This window comes from Arachis duranensis, chromosome 9, assembly GCF_000817695.3.
Source record: "Arachis duranensis cultivar V14167 chromosome 9, aradu.V14167.gnm2.J7QH, whole genome shotgun sequence".
Classification (NCBI taxonomy): domain Eukaryota; kingdom Viridiplantae; phylum Streptophyta; class Magnoliopsida; order Fabales; family Fabaceae; genus Arachis; species Arachis duranensis.
This window is the reverse complement of record NC_029780.3, coordinates 46,398,438-46,408,046: the sequence shown is the minus strand read 5'-3', so window position 1 is coordinate 46,408,046 and position 9,609 is coordinate 46,398,438. Positions and strand designations below refer to the sequence as shown.

At 33.6% G+C, this 9,609-nt stretch overlaps 1 long non-coding RNA gene across 1 annotated transcript; it reads left to right on the top strand.

Moving 5' to 3' along the window:
* The first annotated feature begins 3,696 nt into the window (after positions 1-3,696).
* On the top strand, positions 3,697-6,830 carry LOC127741443 (uncharacterized). The gene is made up of 3 exons (XR_008002534.1): positions 3,697-4,381; positions 4,470-4,616; positions 4,723-6,830. It is a non-coding gene; the product is annotated as an uncharacterized LOC127741443 (long non-coding RNA).
* The last annotated feature ends 2,779 nt before the right edge of the window (positions 6,831-9,609 follow it).

Genomic DNA, 9,609 nt, shown 5'->3' with positions numbered 1-9,609 from the left:
ATTGAGGAAGAGATGAGAATGAACTTGATCCAAAGAATGCAACATCTCCCGAACCCAATGATTACCCTATTTCTGATCTTACCCATTCTCTTTACTTTTTGCCATTTATTTTCATGCTCATTACCCCAAATACCCATTTAAGATTCTGCACTTTAATTTTTATTATTTACTTTCCAGTCATTTAAATTTCTGCAAGTTCTCAATCTAAATTCTATTTAGCTCAACTAGCATATTCTTCTAACTAAAGTTGCTTGACCAATCAATCCTTGTGGGATTCGACCTCACTCTATTGTGAGTTTTACTTGACGACAATTCGGTATACTTGCCGAAGGGAAATTTGTTGAGAGACAAGTTTTCATGCATCACCCTTTAAACTCTTATTCCGAGTTTTTTCAAAAGGAGTTGTGATTTAGCTTTTCTCATGCTTGACTATATTTACAACCATTATTCTTAAAGTCTTTATTAAATAATTTTTTATTCGACATGACTTTCTCTATATAAAACTTTGAAAATTTTTTATACAGTTTAGGAACTATTTACTTCCAATACCTCGCCAGTTCTTTTACTAGTTTATGAAAATATACTTATTTTAATAAATAAATATATATACATACAACTTGATTTTCTAACAACTTTATTACGAATTTTATGAATATTTTTCTTTGATTATGTATTTAGAAACTCTTCAAAGAAAGGTTTTTGTCTCTTTTCAATTGGTTTTCGTTGATGAACTTCATTTAATTTATTTCTAATTTGAATTTGGTTTAGTATAACACATTGTTTATGTGATTGTTCTTTTAAAAGTATACCCTTCCTTTTAGGAATAAACCGATTCCTTTTTAAGCTTTTCACTTCTTTAAATTATATACTTGGTTCTGTTTTTAATTATTCTTTTACTGTTATGAACATCACCATTAATCTTAGTTTTCCTTTTCTTGTGAATCTCATACTCATCCAAGTCATCCTGAATTTGTTTCAATCTAGTGCACCGTTTGTCCTCTTATTTGACTTTGTTTAGTCAAGGGTTTTCTCTTGAAAATTCTCTATTGATTGAGTTGTCTTTCCTTACGAGTTTTGTATTCTCTTGGATCAATTGAAAGCTTGTTTGATATCTCATATCTCATGGGTCTTGTTTGAACTCCCTTGATTTAAGATCCTTTCTCATATGGCTTGATTTCTTTTTCAGTACACTTTAATATTCTTGAGTGTCTCTAGATAATGACGATTTCAAGTGTATTCTTGAAGTTTTGATGTGAATTTTTTTAAAACAAGTTTTAGATTCCCTTCTTAAGAAATTTTAAATCGATTTTTCTTGCTTAATTGCATCCATAGCCATTCATTAAATTTGACAAAAATTGCTCTGAAATTGGCATGCACTATCTTACACGAAATTCTGAAAGTTTCCTTATTTAGTAGAAATCTGTCTGTTGCAACGCAACACTTATTTTCTTTACTGATCTATAAGCAAATTTTACCTTGGAAATTTATTTTCTAAATGGAGTTTGAATAAGAACCTTGAAAGTTTATGTAGTTTAAAATTTTGCCCCCAACTTTCCTTCTTTTTCCAACAAAATTTAATTTCCCTCCAACTTTGTTGCGATTCCATTGCACAATTTTATTTAATTTAGTACCTAAATGTCTTTTGAGAATTGTGCAAAACTAATCTGGTCTTAACGCAATTGACCATCATTTTTCAAACCTCACGACTTCTGATTTTGCATTTCTATACATGGAGAACACAATTCCTCGATAAGCTTCGAACTCGTTTTGCTATATTATACCTTATCGCATTCTTTTGAGATTTTGTTTAGATCTTTCTGAAGAAGTTGATTGATGCGTCCTTAGCCTAATTCTATCTACAACCAATTTTAAATTTTTTTTTCTATGAGAATCATTTTTACTTTTACAAGTACTTCTCTACATGAACTTTAAAATTTCTTTATATGGTTTAAACCTACATATTTGCAATATACGTCAACTCTTTTACTGATTTATAGAAGATTTCACTTTTGATTCTTTACTTAAATGCAACTTGATTCTTACCAATTTTATTGCCTTTTTTACGCATATCTTTATTGGTTATGTACCTAAATATCTTCCAAGACTCTTGAAGGAAAACTTTTGTTCTTGTTCCAAATAACCTTCATTTTACAACCCTCATATAACTCGTTTCAAGTTGAATATGTTCTGATGTGACGCAAATATTTATACTCCTCTTGGTTCTTCTGAAAATATTTAATTCATATCTTTTCTTTTTCAAAGATAAAATAATTTCTTCTTACGTTTTTTCATTTCTCTGAGGACATGTTATTCAGTTATGTTCTTATACATTTTCTTGAATTCGGTAAACGACACCATTGATTTTGATCATTTTTCTCTTGTAAATCTTATACTTTGATTCAACTTGACTTTAATTCTGAAAAATGCAAAATTTTCTCTCATTGTTTCTATTGAAGTTCTTTAAACTCTCAGTGCGTCTGCCTCTTATTCGTAAACCACCGTTTGAATCCTTCAGAACGTTTATCCTTGTCATTATACTTCTCCTTATAAATCTTGTACTCTTTGATATCACATTGAAATTATTTGAGTACGACACCGAAACATGGATCTTTGAAAATGTTAACTGCTCCTTTTAATTAGGCAGTTTTGGCTTTAATCATTTCTCTTCTGTAAAATCTCATACTTTCTCAGCTCGATTTGAATTTTTTTTCTAAGCTAATATGCTAGTTTTCTTGTTATTGATCCTATTGAATTTTGTTGAAATCAATAGTTATCCTTGTAGCTGGCAATTGATTCCTTTTCGGCAATCTTCATTACTTGCCTATGCTTGTCTACTTGCAATCTCATCCATTCTTTTAAATCATTTGAGTATTGTCCTCGTCGTTTGTCATTCCTTTCAAAAATTTTATGTCCTTCTGAATAAATTCGAGGTTTATTTTAATGTCACGTGCGATCTTAGATACGGTAAATAATACGTTAGTTCTTAGAACACGATTAATGAACACGGAAAGTGAAGCTTGTAAGTATACGACGTTGCAGGGAGTTGTGGAACCTTGTTTCACGTGAAAGAATTTTGTTGATATTAGGCTTATGACCGGTTGTGGGTTTCCAAAGTGATTAATGAGATTGAGAACTTTCGGACGAGTCGTTCGATAAAGTGTAGTTGGAAGTTGTGATAATAAGGCATTTTAAAGCCCTTGGTATTGACACACTATAACCTGTTTATTATTGAACCTATCTAGTAACATCTGCTTTATACCACACTTTTTCCTTATATTTAAGTCTTATCGCTTACTCTAATTTTCGAGGACGAAAATTTTTATAAGTGGGGTAGGATGTAAGACCCTGGATTTTGGGAAATTAAATAATAAGTTATTGTATGATTTAAAATATTTACTCAAAATTATATTTTCAGTGAATTTTATATACTATATTTTGAATAATTAGTTTTTTAACCTTATTCTATAAACAAAAGAAAATTAATTTGATTATCTTTATTGAATTAGTATATATTTAAAAATAATTTACAAGTTGATAATAAATTGGTATTTTAAAAATAATTATTTTGTAATTAATTTGGTTTCAGATTTATACTCTATCCCTTAATTTTATTAAAAATCCCAAATTTTACCATTATTATAATTTCACAATCCTAATTTACACTTACTAACCTAAACCCTAACACACAATGCCCACCCTCTAACCCTAATTCAGTGCCGCCTTCCTTCACTCTCATCTTCCTCACTATGCGACACACACACACCATGGGAAAGAAAAGAAAAGAAAGAAAGGAAAAAAAGAGAGACATAGACCCGAGAGAAAGTAGAGATCAGAACAGAAGGAAAGGAGGGGGGACTTTGCCGCCGCCGATCTACCGCCGGGCAGCTGCACGCGAGGAGCCTGGTCCACTGCCGCTGTCTAACATTCTTCCATCGTCATCACAGCCACACGCAAGGAAGCTTTGCCATCACAAAAACCCAAGATGGAGAGGAGAGAACGCGAGGAGGAGCCGTTCACATCGGTTGCTGTGACCTCGCCGTAAGGACCCCTACCGCCGCGCACCGCCATCGTTTGTGGAGAAGTCACCATCAAGCCCAAGTCCAAAGGAGAGAGAAAGAGGCTATCACGAATTAGAACAGAGAAAAGGGAGAGAACCATTGCGAAAGGGGAGGGGGAGGACGCTGTCTCACCGTGCGCCGTCGTTGCAGGAGCCGACCTCGTCGTTGCCGCTGCAATCTCCTCCCCCGGCCGTGGTAGTTTTGGTTCTGTTCTAGCCATGGTTGTCGAGGAATACTATTGAGGTAGTTGAGGTTTTTCTGTCATCATCAGAACTGCTACGGATGTTACTGTCGCTCTGTTTCCCACGATTTCCCTTATTACAGTAAGCATTTCTATTCGGAAACCCTTACATCTAGTGTATATATGTTATATTAAGAATTTGGTGAAACTCTGAGATGTTGGTTATGTAGGGTCGAGTTTCGGGTCTTGCATGTTGAGTTTTATGGTTGTCGCATGTAACACCTAGCTGCTGCGTCGTCATCGGAGCTCTCTGCCACTGTGCGAATCGTTGAGAGTTGTCACCAGAGCTGCTATGGTTCCATTCTCTTGTTCCTCTAGTAAGGCTAATTTAGTTGTACCCTATGCCACAATAATTTTTCATTAATCAACTCTGTCCTACTTTGCAAAAATGTTCCTTCACATCCTTGCTCTGAACTATTTCAGTTACTGTTGTTGGTTGGTGCCTTTGTGGGTGTTGCCGCTGCAAAATCTAGTTGGGGTTGACGCCGTTGTTTTTGAGCTGAGCGAAAGGAGTTCAATTGAAGCGTAGGGTTCGGATTTCGACTATTTAAGGTAGGGTTTTTCATAAAATTTTATTTCCATTACAGAGTTGTTATAAATAGATATTCAGGTAAAAAATATATTTATGTGAATACGTTTGTCTTATGAATGTGGCTGTTTGCTGGTTTGAAATACTGATTGCTGAGAGGTGTGTGGTTGATGATGAAAACTTGATTGGTAAAGTTATCTGGTTGAATATTATGAAAGGTAGTTTTTCTTGGTTTTGGAGTTAAGTTAATAATGTAAATGAATCGGTTTTGAGAATAATATGTGATATGAAAATAAATTAATTCTGGGAGCGGTTTGATTTCGAGTTGGTCTGATTTTATAATTGATTTAATATTTGAGCTGGTTTGATTTTAAAAAGATTTTTATTATTGGAATTGGTTCGATTTGGAAATAATTTGATATTGGAACTAGTTGAATTTTGGAAAATGATTGAGATTTGGAAATGGTTGAGAAAAGGTTTGAGAAATGTTTGGATGAACCCGAAAAGGGTGGCAGAATTCGAGTTTTAGAGGAGATGCTGCCAAAATTTTATAAAGCTAGAAGTTTCGTTGGAAGTAGTTATTTTAAAAAGGTTTAATTTTAAGCATTATATTGTTTAAGATTACTTTATTTATCAAAAAAAGAATTATGTTTTGAATTGGGATTGTTAATGAACGGAATGGAAAGAAGGATGATGATGATTTTCTTTGAAATATGGTTTCTAAATGAATTTGAAAATGAGATATGGATTGATGAATGATGATGATGTTGAGAATGTTGAACTTATGAATTTGGAAATGAAATATGGCTTATGAATTTGAATTATCTGAGATACGAGGTTCCCTGGATAAAGTGTCGTGGCTTGCCACCACGTGTACCAGGTTGAAAACTCGATACTCTATTGACCATATGACGTATGTGTGACCGGGCACTATATAAATTCCTGGGAATGTTACCCCTATTGAGCAATATTGATTATTTGAGAAAAAGCTATGCATAGACTCTTGGGGATGCACGTCGGGGGACAGTCTAAGGACAATTCAGACTTGTCGGGTTGGCTGGATAACCGACAGATGAGCCACATCAGCCAAAGGACAGGCATGCATCATATGCATTTGTATACTTTGCTTGGGTTTGAACTTGTTTTGGTTTGCCTAATTGTTAAACTGTTCTTAACTACTACCTGAACTATTTGCTGTAATTGCTAACTAAACTTGTGCTTTCTTTATCTGTTTTGCATGTGTTTGTTCTGGCGTGCTACCTTTGAGAATGAGCTTTGGTGCTGAATTGATGATTGTGTTGATTGATTTTGTGGTTGGTCTCAGATTAAGATTTTCTTATAAAAAGAAAGGGTTTGAATTTTTGAAATATTGAATATTGTTTCTTTAAAAAGGTTTTGAACGATTAGTTATTGGTTTTAAAAAAAATTCATAAGGCAATGATAATCACTGAGCTTGAAAACTGTTTTCTTATTAAATATCTTCTTATGACAATTCTGAAACTCTGTGGTAAGACCTTGTGGTTAGGTTCTCACCCCCTACAGCTTTACCTTTTCAGGAATCAGATGAAGAACTATTATGAAGAGTTATACTGCATTTTAGTTTATATGATATTGTATTAATTATATTATTTATCTTCCCTTGTCTTTGTTATTACAATTCTGTAAGAGGGATAGGAGATTTGTGTTTTATATGTATATTATTTTATTAGCTATTAGGTAAGAAATCTTGTATATGAATCTGTGTTTGGGTTTTTTTAAGATAAAGTATTTATTTTTCGGTTTTCAATGAAATTCGCAATATGATGTCGAGTCACAGGCTTCTATTTTAATATTAAGTATATAGAGTAGTCGTAATACTTCTTGCTATCAGAGTGGCGCAGCCGAAAGTGTGACAGTCTGGTAGTGAAGGTGTTACAATTAAACCATCTTCCACTAAATATAATCTTTTCTAACCCCTCATGAATCATCAGCTGAACCATAGTAGAAGGAAAAGAAACATTGATAATGTATATATATACCCCTTCATTATCATTAATCACCTTCTCTAATTCATTATTGCAATCACCAAACCTGCATTTTATCAAAACGGAGAGAGAGTGGCCGAATTGTATGGTGAAACCATGAGTTCCTTCCATTTTCCTTGTTCGATTTCTTTTAATTCGTAACTCCAATAAAAAATTTAATCCGATAAAAGTGTGTGTATTTTCTTTTTTTATACATTGGTGTCACTTCTGATTAATAGAAATTGATGGTGACATAGCTCCTCTACCCCTCGAGTTCAGCCAAGTGAAGTTCTAGAAGGCACAGACGATTTCTGACGTTCTCTTCTTCAGTAGCTCAGTCAAAAAGCTTCTCCAGAATTTCCGTTATTTTATTTTGTACAAAGATGGTTTCAGTAAAATCTCACCAATTAAATTTGTGTTGAATAAGTAAATGATTTTTGTGATTGATTATTGATAGAGTTTGATTGACTTTATATTGAATTTTATTGATATATTGTTGTATGTGATTAAGCTTGTGGTTTGGTCATCTTGGTGTAGCCCAAACCGTGGTGATGAGGCTGTTTTGGGACTGTCATTGTATTAGTTTTTGAATAAAATTGGTGAGGTTTAATAACTAACAAATTATATTAAGAGTTATGAAGAATCAGTGACCGAAACGCTCGAAAACGGATAAAATCTCAAGCTAGTATTGTGATAAAAAAATTGAGTTAATGTTTCAGTTTTGAAATGGAGAAGAATTAAGTTAGTAAATTTTATTTTGAAGGGTATAATTGTATTTTTATAGAAATATTGAGGTTAAATTTGTAATTATATGAGTTTTTGGGTATTTTGGATAATAAATAAAATACAAGGATAAAACGGGTATTTTATAAAAGCTCAGGTTACTTTTATAAACATGAAATTCAATGAGTTTCAAAGTATGATTTTATAAAAATGTTGGGTTAACAATAAAATATTTTAAAGTTTGTGGTTTAAAATGTAATTAACAAAAGTTTTGGAGTTATCATCAAAAGGAGCTAAGTTTTCCAGCAAAGCTTTACATATTAAATATTAGCTTATTTAAATCCTTTTAAGGTAAGTTACTACTACTACTACTATGTTTATGTTTAATTAGTCTATATAGTTTCGCAAAATTTTTAACTACCACTACTACTACTACTATGTTTATGTTTAATTGGTCCCTATAGTTGTGCAAAATTTTTAATTAGGTCCCTATACTTTTTTTCCTTTTAATTGAATCCTTGCACCAAATTTTTTTAATTGAGTCCCTACATTTTTTTTCTTTTTATTTGAGTCCCTGTACCAAATTCTTTTTTAGTTAGGTCCCTATACAATTAAGTCAATTACTACCAAGAGGGACCTAATTGAAAAAAATTGGTGTAGGGACCGTATTAAAAGAAAAAAAAGTATAGGGACCTAATTGAAAATTTTACGAAACTATAGGAACCAATAGAGTAATTAAACCTTATTATTATTATTATTATTACTACTACTACTATTATTTAGTAATAATAGTATTTTTCTAAAGGACAGAACAAAGAACAGTAAAGAAAAGCAACGTTAAAAACTTTAGAAATATAGAACTAATATAAGAATCTTTTGATTCCCTTTCCATAAAATACTTAGGTGAAGTCGTATAAAGATAGACTTCGCCCTTAATGAAAGAGAAAAGATAAATCGACTGTGATTATGAGAATAATTGAAAGGTCACGAGAGGGTGACGGAAAGTAACTAGTTATGGTGCCGATGTGAAAATGTTAAGCTGGGAGCTTTATATGTGAATAATTATGCGTGAACGCCCGTAAATATGGAATGGCTTTTAGGAGAAGGGGTCACATGCTTTAGTTGGAGAATCAGCGCCTGCAAGAAGTGGAAACTTGCATAGGTTATGTCGCTGGAATGCCTTATCCGACTTGTGAGTTAGATTGTGTCAGGTGCAGGTCGAAACCGACAAATGAGCTCATTACCTGCGATAGGACTAGATATGCATCATCCTTGCTGCGCATTTGCATTTTACTTGATAATATGAATTTGTTTTGTAATTGTCTTTTTGTATTTGTGCATTCCTTAATTGTATTCTGAATTGTTCTGATTGGCTATTCTTCTGTGGTTCTTGTATATTTGGCTGTGAATTACTTGAACTGTTAAAAATCCTGACATAACTAACTACCCCCGACCCTATTAAGAACCTTACCCCTTCCTTCCTCCCCTTTCAGATGGAGATAGGAGTTCTGTTCTTTGAGATGGACCCTCCTTATAAATATGAGGATCTTGTATAGCATAGGTTTTATGTAGTAGCTGCAGAGATTAGGACCCGTATATACATTCTGCGCAACCACCCTTCCATCATCTGATTAATACTCTGCTTTTTAACCCCGATATGCCTTATGAGTTCCGGTTGCATTGGCTTCATCCTGATACTCCGTTTCACCCGTTCAATGACGGACCTGTACCTCATCAGCACCCTGACCAGCCTGAGCTTATGGAGGAGCATATACCAAAGCTTATACCTGAGGGGGATATTCCTGTAGAGCAGATCTTATTGTCTTCATCTGAGCCATCATCTGAGGAGCTGCACACCACTCCCATTAGTGGACCGACGAGGACTCTGAGGAGTATTCAGATGTGATTGATATTTCCTCTGACGATGACAGTTGATGCTTGGGAGCTGAGGATGTGACTTTTGGGAGTCTTTTTTGTGTCAGTCTAGCTTTTGTGTTTAGTCTCTCACTTTTGATTAGACTCACTGAGAGAGTATGATGTATATAGTTGACTACG